This window comes from Larimichthys crocea, chromosome I, assembly GCF_000972845.2.
Source record: "Larimichthys crocea isolate SSNF chromosome I, L_crocea_2.0, whole genome shotgun sequence".
Lineage (NCBI taxonomy): Eukaryota > Metazoa > Chordata > Actinopteri > Sciaenidae > Larimichthys > Larimichthys crocea.
In genome coordinates, this window is record NC_040011.1 from 13,108,243 (window position 1) to 13,118,474 (window position 10,232).

The 10,232-nt window shown below is 40.4% G+C and overlaps 1 long non-coding RNA gene across 1 annotated transcript in view; it reads right to left on the bottom strand.

Annotated features, from left to right (window-relative positions):
* Positions 1-8,836, bottom strand: part of LOC113746937 (uncharacterized) — a 25,083-nt gene extending 16,247 nt beyond the window's left edge. The window contains exons 1-2 of the long non-coding RNA XR_003463240.1: positions 8,692-8,836; positions 2,087-2,243 (exon numbers count right to left, since the gene is read on the bottom strand). This is a non-coding gene — a long non-coding RNA (uncharacterized LOC113746937). The remainder of the gene's footprint in view (positions 1-2,086; positions 2,244-8,691) is intronic.
* Between the last annotated feature and the right edge of the window lie 1,396 nt (positions 8,837-10,232).

A 10,232-nucleotide genomic window follows, 5' to 3' on the forward strand; every position in this document is an offset into this window, starting at 1 on the left:
TCTCATCTTAAAAAACATTTTACGGATGAATTTGGGACGCTCTTCCTTAGTATTTGTGAAAGCTGAATCTTTCATTTGGATGTATGGGAGTGCAGGGTGAGGCAACAATTTTGAGTTAAGCGAACAACTTTGCATACCAACAACCGTGGTACTTTCCTGTAGTCATCTAACATGCTTTTAGTTTCCAGTTCCCCAAGAAGCACATTACGATGTTCAGCATCGATATAAACTAGACATGCAGCTGTACTGAAGGTCAGTCAGAACAGTCCATCGCTCCCGACATTGCTTTACTTTTATCAACAGATTCACGCGTCAATAAGCTGAAATTGTTTGTGCCTTTCCACCAGTTTCTTACGCAGTCACATCACCTCTGACCAAACACACCTCAAAGACTGACATTAATAAATGATGAGTTATGAACAAGTAGATGATCATGGAGAGTTTTGCAGTTGAATCACCTTGATACATGGTATATTAAATAAAGTCTGTTTGTTTTGGAGGCTCATTGACTTTTCTTTTACTTGGCAGGATGAGAGAGCACAATGTATTCTTGGTATATGTGCTTTGCTATTGTTCCTCAGATGCTGAAGGGGCTTTCTCGCAGCAGTTCTCTTTGGTTTCCAGAAACTGCACTAAAGATGGCGACGAGACTGCCCCGAGAGCAAGTCAACCAGGGTTACAACACAACGCACTGCTGGGGTTTTAATTTGACGTGTGATGGTAAAGTATAAAAGGGCAGTAAAAATCCCCCAGACTCAAGGATTTGTCAAAAAAAGTGCTGAGTTAGAAAACCCAAGGCTCATTTGGTTCAGATAAATCATAGTGAATGAAAGTCCGAGGGTACTGGAAAGTTTAAAGTAAGAGGATCAACTCCACCGGCCACACAGCTGACAAAGAGATGGTACGAGGTCAATTCAACATCAGTTATATTATCTTCTGTGAAAATTCACAAGACTCAATGTTTAAAACCTTGAAAACAAGGACCAGAAGGAATGGAGGATTTGTATACATGATCTGCCTGCGTTCGTATTGTGTCCGTTGGGCCTCTTTGGTTAACCACCAAGCATATGTTGATAAGCACATTTTCAACTGTTCCCAATAGCCAGGCGCAAGCTGCTACAGGTGCCTGTTGTTACCCCAGTCTGAGACCCCTTCTCTTCTCTGTGATCACTTATCTGCAGTGTTTTATCACAGCCCAATTCTGCCTTTATATTATGTTGATATTTTTATGTTTCTGTTCAAGTAGTATCACAATTTTATGATTCACGACACTGTCTAACAAAAACACAGGGTAAATGACAGCAGCTGTGCCGCGAGATCGGCTGACATTTAAAATGATGACACAGGAGGTTTAAAACGACAAAAAAAAAAAAAAGGTTGTTATCTTCAAGTACAGCCACAAAGCATCTGTTACCACATCTAAATGAGGCCGCAATATGTATCCATGCTTGTAAAGCAAGATCAATGTCAGCAAAACAATTTGAAAGTTTTAGAAAAGTGGCTGCTTGGAGAACAGACGCTCTGCTTCTGAAATGTTGCCAGTGGACACTGGATGAAGAGCCGGATCAAGATGTGTGCATTCATCCAAGTGACAACTTTGCTAACACAGCCAAACATCAAGCAACTGCAACAACACAAGACGTACAGTAGCAACACACAGCCAGATAACATCACTTACTACTCCATCTTTCAACCTTTTATTTTACAAAGCTCACACTAACGACTAAAACTCAGTCCCAGGTTTACTTGTGTCTATAATTGGCAGCAGTTTAAGGAAACTCTTTCAATCACAGTTGAGGTGGTTCAGCTTGACCATAGATGGAAAGGCCATCTTCTTCATAAACTACGATCCAGATTCACCAAAATCAAAGTATTTAGCGGTGCATGAATGCCATAAAGCATTGTGAACTTCTCTGTTCCCTCTCTCTTCTGCTGTGAGTCATACAGCGGCTAACTTTAGCCACCTTAATGTGGCACAAACAATTCACGTCAGCTAATATGCCGAGTCAGTGAAAGCAGACACAGCTGGCGTACACAAAGTTTCATTTGACTGTAATCTGCAGGAGGGTACAAATTAAGTACTTACCAGTCAAGTGCAAACAGTGGTAATGACTCGCTGTCAGTCAATTCCAAAGTGAGCCAGCCTCTTTTAAAAGATTCATCAGCACAACAGCTGCTGCAGCACTGTTTCCCCTCCAGGTCACTTCTTTTCATCCAGGTCTCGCTCTTGTTAAACGTCAATCCTGGTGGAAATCACAAAAAAACCAAAGATGTTTAAACTTAGATGTACGCTTTAATACTCAAGTCTTCCTCAGCAACAAAGAAAAGCCACTTCATGCTGGAAATCAGCTGCTTCCAGTGGCCAGAAGACCTCCCTGGAAGGGTTTTATTCAAGGATCAGAAGTAATAATACATGTAATTTGTCTGGTTGATTATGTCATTCTTTAAGTAGGAGTTAAAACTGTTAACAACATAATTGTACAGTGAGCTAATTACCTGAAATCACTCACACAAACCTTAGGAGGACAACGCAGAGATAATATCCTGACATGTCGTACTTAATGTTATTCCAGGCTCACTGGTATTAATAAAAAAACATCTCACATTTATGCAGCTATAATTAACTCAAGATCTGATTTAAAACCGTGCCATCAGCAAAAAGCATTCAAGAACTGCAGAAGGACAAATGCAATACACTTAACAGAGGGACTCAAACTAAATTTGGTCAACATATAAGACAGTGTTGAGTTTCAAGGACTTTAAAGTACTTTGTATTTTCAGAAAATGATCGTATCTGCCGTGCATGATAGATGACTGAAGGCGTTCAGCATCCCTACTGTGCGAAAACATGAGAGAAAGTCGAGTGGATGAGTAGTTTGAACTTACAGAGAGAAAAGTAAAAGCTGTGCCGGGTGGGGTTCAAATCAACTCTGGAAAAACTGCTTTTCATCCATAAATTATGATCAAATTCCCAGTTTTAATTTTTAACCAAGATCAATATATGCAATATATAGCTTATGGCATGTCAAAGTCATGTTGGTTTCTCAGCCCTGTGCGTTTGTGACATCCATCCGTAATTTACATTTCAGATTTTGTGCTTATTTCAGATGTTTTTTTGTTTTTTTTGCAAGACTGCGCTGGAATTAAACATTAATGTTGCTGTGCACGTCTAAGATTATATAAAGAGTATTTTTTAAAGCTACTTTGCATCTCTTGAGTTAGATTGGGCAATTTATATTCAGTTCCCCAATGTAGTATGTTACAAAAAGATGATCTATAGGCAATATTCTGCATGATGAATGTATAACTCATGTGAAAGTTTATCAACGCTAAATATTCTGCTCTCGAGAGTCTCATTTTATTTCTCAAATTATGCTTTTTCTACACAAGCTCATCTCCAGTGAGAGAGGAACAAATAAACAAAGTTACTCCAATATTGTGTTTGATTTATTCAACAGAGTAAGAACAAAATGAGATTTAGAAGACAATGAGCAAAACAACTGTAATATGACAGAACATGATTACAGAGAATGCCACTCAGAATATCAAGTGTGTTGGCTGAATGGTTAGAGGTCCTCAAACACACAAAGTGGATCAGAGTCTGACAAAGAGTCATAAAAATAACATTTATTCACTTTATCTGATGCGATCCGAAACCTTCAGCTTGGTTTCAACAAACTTCAGTTGAAAGAAAGTTCAGTTGTTTATCACCCTGAGAGGTGAATCCGACCCTTATCACAAGTCACAGTTGCAGGAAAGAAAAGTTGAAATCTGTAGTCACATTCCTCAGAGCAAAGCAGGATAAAACTCAGTTAAAAGGTTAACACTGGACACTTTTTGTCACCACAAACAACAACAACAATGTTTCTCACAAGTAGTATCAGAAGTCACTTTCTCTCAGCACAAAGTCACTCAATGATACCCTAACACGTACAAACACACACATTTATGAACACACTACTGCACACACACCACCGATCAGGCGCACAGGCGCATTTCTCTGCATGAAGGGAGGCAGACACGTCTTCTCTTGTCAACAGGAATGACGAGGCAGCCGACTGTCAGGGTGAAAACAATGACAGCTGTGTTCTGCAATTACCTGGAACATCAACAAGAACCCATTTACTCAGACATCGTCCCATTATTCCCCCTGTCAAGACATATGCCGCTGGGACTCCCCATTATTTTGTCCTGCCATCGGGGAAAGCCTCACGAGAAGATAGCAGTAGATTACAAACACTACTGGGTGTCAGCAGAGTGCATTTGATATCATCTGAAACAAGGGTACAAGAAATGTTGTGACGTGACCACCATGCAAATCAGGTGTGAAGCTGCTATTTAATTATGAACCATTGGTTTCATATTCATTCCATACTTGGCTACGATGTCTGTCTTCGATTGCCAAGACGGACAACGTAGCCAAGGATGGAGCGATTACAAGGCTTGGTGACGGTAAAGGTTCAGCCACACCAAGTGTTCCTGTCACTTACAATCAACGGACTAGTGGTGAGTTAAGTTTTTGGATTTCACTCCAACGTAAACCAACAGCAGCAAAGTAGGAAAAGGAAACTGCACCCTTCGAAACAGCACGGAAATAACACCTGAATAAGACTGTTCTCAACTTCATTCCTCTGTTTTCTACTAAAGGTGCAAACCACACTACATGCATGGATTTGTGAAATGAGACATGGATTTTTCCTCGGATTAAAAATCTCTAATTGCTGCATCAATCCACAAGGTCAGGATGAGTAAAGTGAAATAAATGACATTACACCAAACTTCACCTAATCCAATTTTATACTCTGACTCAAACCTTCAACTATTAACAGGACCTGAAGGTCTAAAGGTCTAAAAAGATCTAAGCCCTCTCACATCCTTCACGTCAACTCATGAAGTGAAGCCTGAGTCTGATCTCATCTAATGGTCCTCCAGCCAGCGTGAAGCCGTCGGTGCCACGTCAGGCTCGGGTGGTGAGTCATTCGCATTAATTACATGTCGGCGTTTGTGGTTTAAGGTGTGGGTTAACACATGTGCCGCATGCCTTTTCACATCAGTGACTGCCACCACGTCATGAACGGGCATCCTGCACGGATGTGTGCGCGTTTGATCAGTGGCCTGCGCGTCACACCTGAGCGCCCTACCGATGCTTCTCAGCGTGACAGACAGATGAAGAGATGACATCAATATACGGCCGTTTTGGTTGCCTTTCTCAACACACACACAAAATTCACACTCAGTTAAATCAAAAAGAACTCTCTATAAAGTGCCAGATGCAGAAATGATTAAAGGAATAAGAAACAAAGTGCAGTTGTGACTACTCTGATCATTTGAGAACAAAGCAGAGACCTATACTACATATCCAACCAGTTATCAATCTCCCAGGAGTGAAAGTAAAGCAAAAGCACACATCTAAAAGTGCCAATCCTGACTCATATTTCAGTTTCCTGCTGCTGCTTTGACACATTTCCTAGATTTATATACCTATTTCAACACGATCTTGCTGTTTGGGTCACATCTTTTTTCCCGAGGTAAGGGACATAAATGCTGCAGAATCTCAATGCAAAGTAGGCTGACATTATTTATTTAGAGTGGAACAGGATGACACTTCACTTCCAAAACGGGGTCTGCTGTGCTCACAGTTTAAGTTTTTTTCCTTCAAGGAAAACAATCTGCCAAAACTGAGTGTGTACAACTCGGATGCCAGGGAGCAAAGGAAGCCCCGCTGCTCACTCAGCAGGGACACACTCAAAACTCCCAAAAAAACGGTGATTACATACTTCTCTGGCTTTGTTTACTTTCAGCTTGTTCCGTGCTTATGAATCTTGCAGATTGCTACCACTCAAATGTAACTTTGTACTCACCCAGCGCTTTTGTTGTTACTAAAACTTCCGGAATAAGCAGGCTGATTTTCTATCTTCTATATTCAGATAGTGAAGGCCAAAAGTTTCCTGCACTGATGATTTTTCATATGAACACCACAGAAAAAAAAAAACATGTCTAAATCTAATATCCTCAACTAAAGACATAGAGACAGGAATTTGTTTAGACTCGCCATCATCGCCAAAACCTCGAACCTGGCAACGTGTCAGGTAACCAAAACTCCACGCAATAAACAAGCTGAACAAGAGTCCACGTTAATTGTGTTTACGAGCCCTTGGGTTGTTTGTAATTAGCCAATTTGAACCATAACAGACCAAAAACATGCAACAGAGTAAACTTTTCCACTGTGGTTTGGGGGTGACTTCATGCTGATGCTCATGATAATCTATGAAAAGAACAATGACTGCCGACATATCTAATATGGAGCGTTAAACACTTCTCTTCTCCTTGTTCATCATCAGATTTAATTTAGCTGAGATGGATACCATCTCCATCTGACATCCAACCCTCACCTTCATCTTTTCCTTCTATTTCTGGCCTTTCATACGTCATCCGCTGACTCTCCTCTCAGACTATTTCTGTCTTCAGAAAAAATATAATGCTGAGGCTTTCTCAGCTGTATACACAGCACAGCATGCCTGCATGTTCGTGCACTCGAATATAGCATCAAAAACTCGATTTCAGTATCTTCACCGGAAGGCCTGTAATGTATTGTGCAAATGCATCATGGACTCAAATGGTTAAAAGAAGATAAATAATGAAGGACACAAATCGGCTAAAACCATTCAAGAGTATCCTAAAGCCACCATGTCTTGTATAGTAAATGGACTGTACTTATATCTTTCCAAAAGCTTAAAGCGCTTTTACACTACACATCTGATTCACCCTTCTGATACTACCATATAAAAAGAAACAAGGGCTGAAAGATCCAGTGTGTAGAATTTAGTGGCATCTGTTGTGGAGAAATTGCTGAAGTCAAAAGTCAATGGTGAGGTCAGGAGGGAAGAAAGTGTTCAGGAGCCTCTGATGTCTTATGCTGTATTATTTATTGACGCTTGGCCAAGGAGAATTAGAGACACTCTCAAAGTTCATCAGAAGTGCCTGAGTCGGTCTCACGTTCTGCCCAACTCGTGCTGGTGGATCAACTTTAAACCCCAAGATAACACCACAAATACTACACGCCCCAGAATTAGTCACAGAGAATGTCTTTACCCATAGAGGTGTTATTGTCAGCATATTCTAGTCTGGAGACACAGATGTCTGTTTACGCAGATTGGAAATCAACGGCCAACTATCTACTGTATTATGTCTATGAAGGCAGCAACAGGTCTCTTCGACCCTGGTCACCACAGTGTTGAGATAGACTGGCACCTTCTGTTCTCAACCAAAGCCAAACAACTAATACTGCTGAGGACCTCAAGGCCCACACGTGACCTCGTGTAACCTAAGGATAGAAAATTCCATAACAGCTTCTATAGTTGTGAAGTTACGGATTGCATGAACTGAATACGACTCACCTCCTCTTCTTGTTTCAAGCACGCTGGAGAAGCCACAGTGGCCGTGAAAATGACATGACATGAAAAAGGTGAAAGGTCCTATGTGGAGCCAGTGTTTGGTTTGCTGTGGAAACAGTGATTTTAACATGGTGCACTCCGTGGAGGAAGACCTGCTCCCTCTGTCGATATAGAAGTCTCATTCTAAGGTGACAGTTCTGATTATACAGTCATGAAACGTTATGGATATTAAATTCAATTTCAGTCAATGGATGCACTTATCTTACACACTGTACAGATAAATTTATAGTACAAGTCCTTCTGAACAAATAAAAGTTAAGATGGACTTTTAGACTTTCTGTTTCTCTTTGGCAGGTAGGAAACGGTGGCATGGTGATTTATTAACACCTGCTGACGCTGTTTCAGGGCATACTGTGGGTGGTGTTTGACACACAACTCATACATCATGCTCACAAATAGCCAAAAACACAAAGAACACACATTCACTTATGCACACAGTTGCTCCCACACGCCGCCCACACTCATATTTAGTATAATTACTGACCCTGAACCAACTCACATTAAAAAGGAATCAGTTTCAATCAGAGCTAAAACCAGCTGAAATTCAGTTTCTGTTGAGATCTAAATGTAAATTTAAGCCAAATTATGATTGAGAGTGCTGTCCACACACACAGCTGACAATCACTAACTAAAAATACTTTGTTGATTGTGACATGATTCACTGTCAGCATATCTATTTTCAGCTTATATAAAAAGCTCAAGAATAAAACCACCTTCTTCTAACAGTCATCGACTGTACATTAAGAAGGATGATGAATCGCCACGTCCTCCCACTGGATAAAACATTAAGCCAAAACATCCCAGATAGGGCTCAGCTGTCAGATTGTGAAAACCTCTTTTTATAGCATCAAATGCCTCAATTAAATTAACAGCAAAATAAACACTTGAACATCATCCTGATGTTTCTGTTTGGCCCCATCACTCATCATGGTTGACATGGAGGGGGCCCGACAACTTTGGGGTTCAGTTTTAGAAACACAATAGAAAATAAAATGTTTTCAGTTGGTTCCTCTGCAGAGTCACCACCACAGGTATCATCTTTGCTGCAGCAAGCCACCAAGGGGTGAATGAGATGTTCTGGCTTCACTTCACTGTGGAGCTGTTATGTCATTCATCTTCATATACACTCACAGTACAATGTGTGCACAAATTTGGGACAAACAGGTTTCAAACAGGTAATCCCACATGCACTGTGTTTCTGTCAAACATTCATTGATTTATGAGTGATATTTTGTACCTATAAGAGGGTGCAGGTCTTCAACTTTTTTGCTTTGTAGCAAACAAATCTGTTAAGGCAGACAGGCAGGCAATATCCAAAGTCCACCCAACAAGCGAGGTCCAAATATACAAGTGAAAGCAGAAACTAATCAGGCTGAAGGGGGCAATCAAAATGGCAGGAAACACAACAAAGACAGGAAGTAAAGTTACAGACATGATGAGAGGGAAGAATTAGAAAATAAAACAGGAAACACTAAAGAATAAAACCCAAACAGTGACACTCCTGGTCTGTGAATGACGTACACTGTGAAGATATCTCATGAAACAACATGTGTGCATATCACAAGTTGTTATTAGGTAGACAGGTTATGTTCATTATCAAAAAATGCAAAGTTACATTTGGAAATCTGCCATTCGACTTGAGCCATCTTCCAGGTGGAGGTATCATGACTGAACTTGATGTTTTTCATCTTCCCCCGGGTAATGGACAACTTCTCTTTAAGTTATAGTGAAGGTGGTTGGAAGCTTGAAAGAGCTCATGTATTCTTTGTGCATGCGACCTCTTGTCAAAACAGCTGGTGGCACCCAGTGCATATTGATCCCCAGGGACACTTACCTGACACTGTGTTAATTTACTGTCGACTTTATGTTCCACTTCATTTTTATCTGGTGCTTACGCTGCTATTAAAAGGAGAATGTGCAGACATATAGTGTACACATAGAGTCTAATGACCAGATGCCAACCTGTACATAAACATGGCTGTACCTACACACACATGCTCGCACAGACATCCACATGTGGATTCATATTCTTGAACAAAACTATGGCTATAATATGTTTGACAGGAGAGCATATATATGCAAAATGTATGGTCATAATTTGGCCAATAGACAAATCAAATCATCTTTTTATCATAAACTTCTTTACTATCTAGTGAGTTGCAGGCTTTTCTGTTCTTCTGTTACAAGATAAAACTATGAAAACATGCCAGAAATATTGGAAGCTTCGTAAGGATGAAACCTCCCATGGACCATTCGTGTTGCATTTATCTTTGGATAGAATTTATTGTTAGCAACTCCTGCAGAAAGAAAGGATTTGTCTTTTCAGTCAAATGGGACATTTCTCAGCGTTGAGAAATATTATGCCTTGTTAGATTTACAATGCTCAACCTAGTCTTACATTGTGACAGATCTGAACGCACCCTTGTCCAATCCTGTTAAACTCAATGAGAACTGTGGCCTACATGACTTGTGCTCGAGTCAGACTGGAGTCATGAAGCTGATGACTTTAGCCTTTAGATTTAGGAAAAATACCCAAAGATTAAAAGTTATGTGGCAACCAACCAGGGAACCAATGAAACACGGGGATGATACCATTAGGAAAGAGAAATGGGTGTTTTGAAAAATGACTCATTAGCTCGAACAGCAGATGGGGAAATGTTGATCCTAAAACAGCTAAGAAGATCCCGAACATCAATGCAATTAAAATTCAAACATTCTCACAAATCTTTCATTTTCAATGTGGACTGCATCTGTTTTTGCAACAGGACACATATGGTG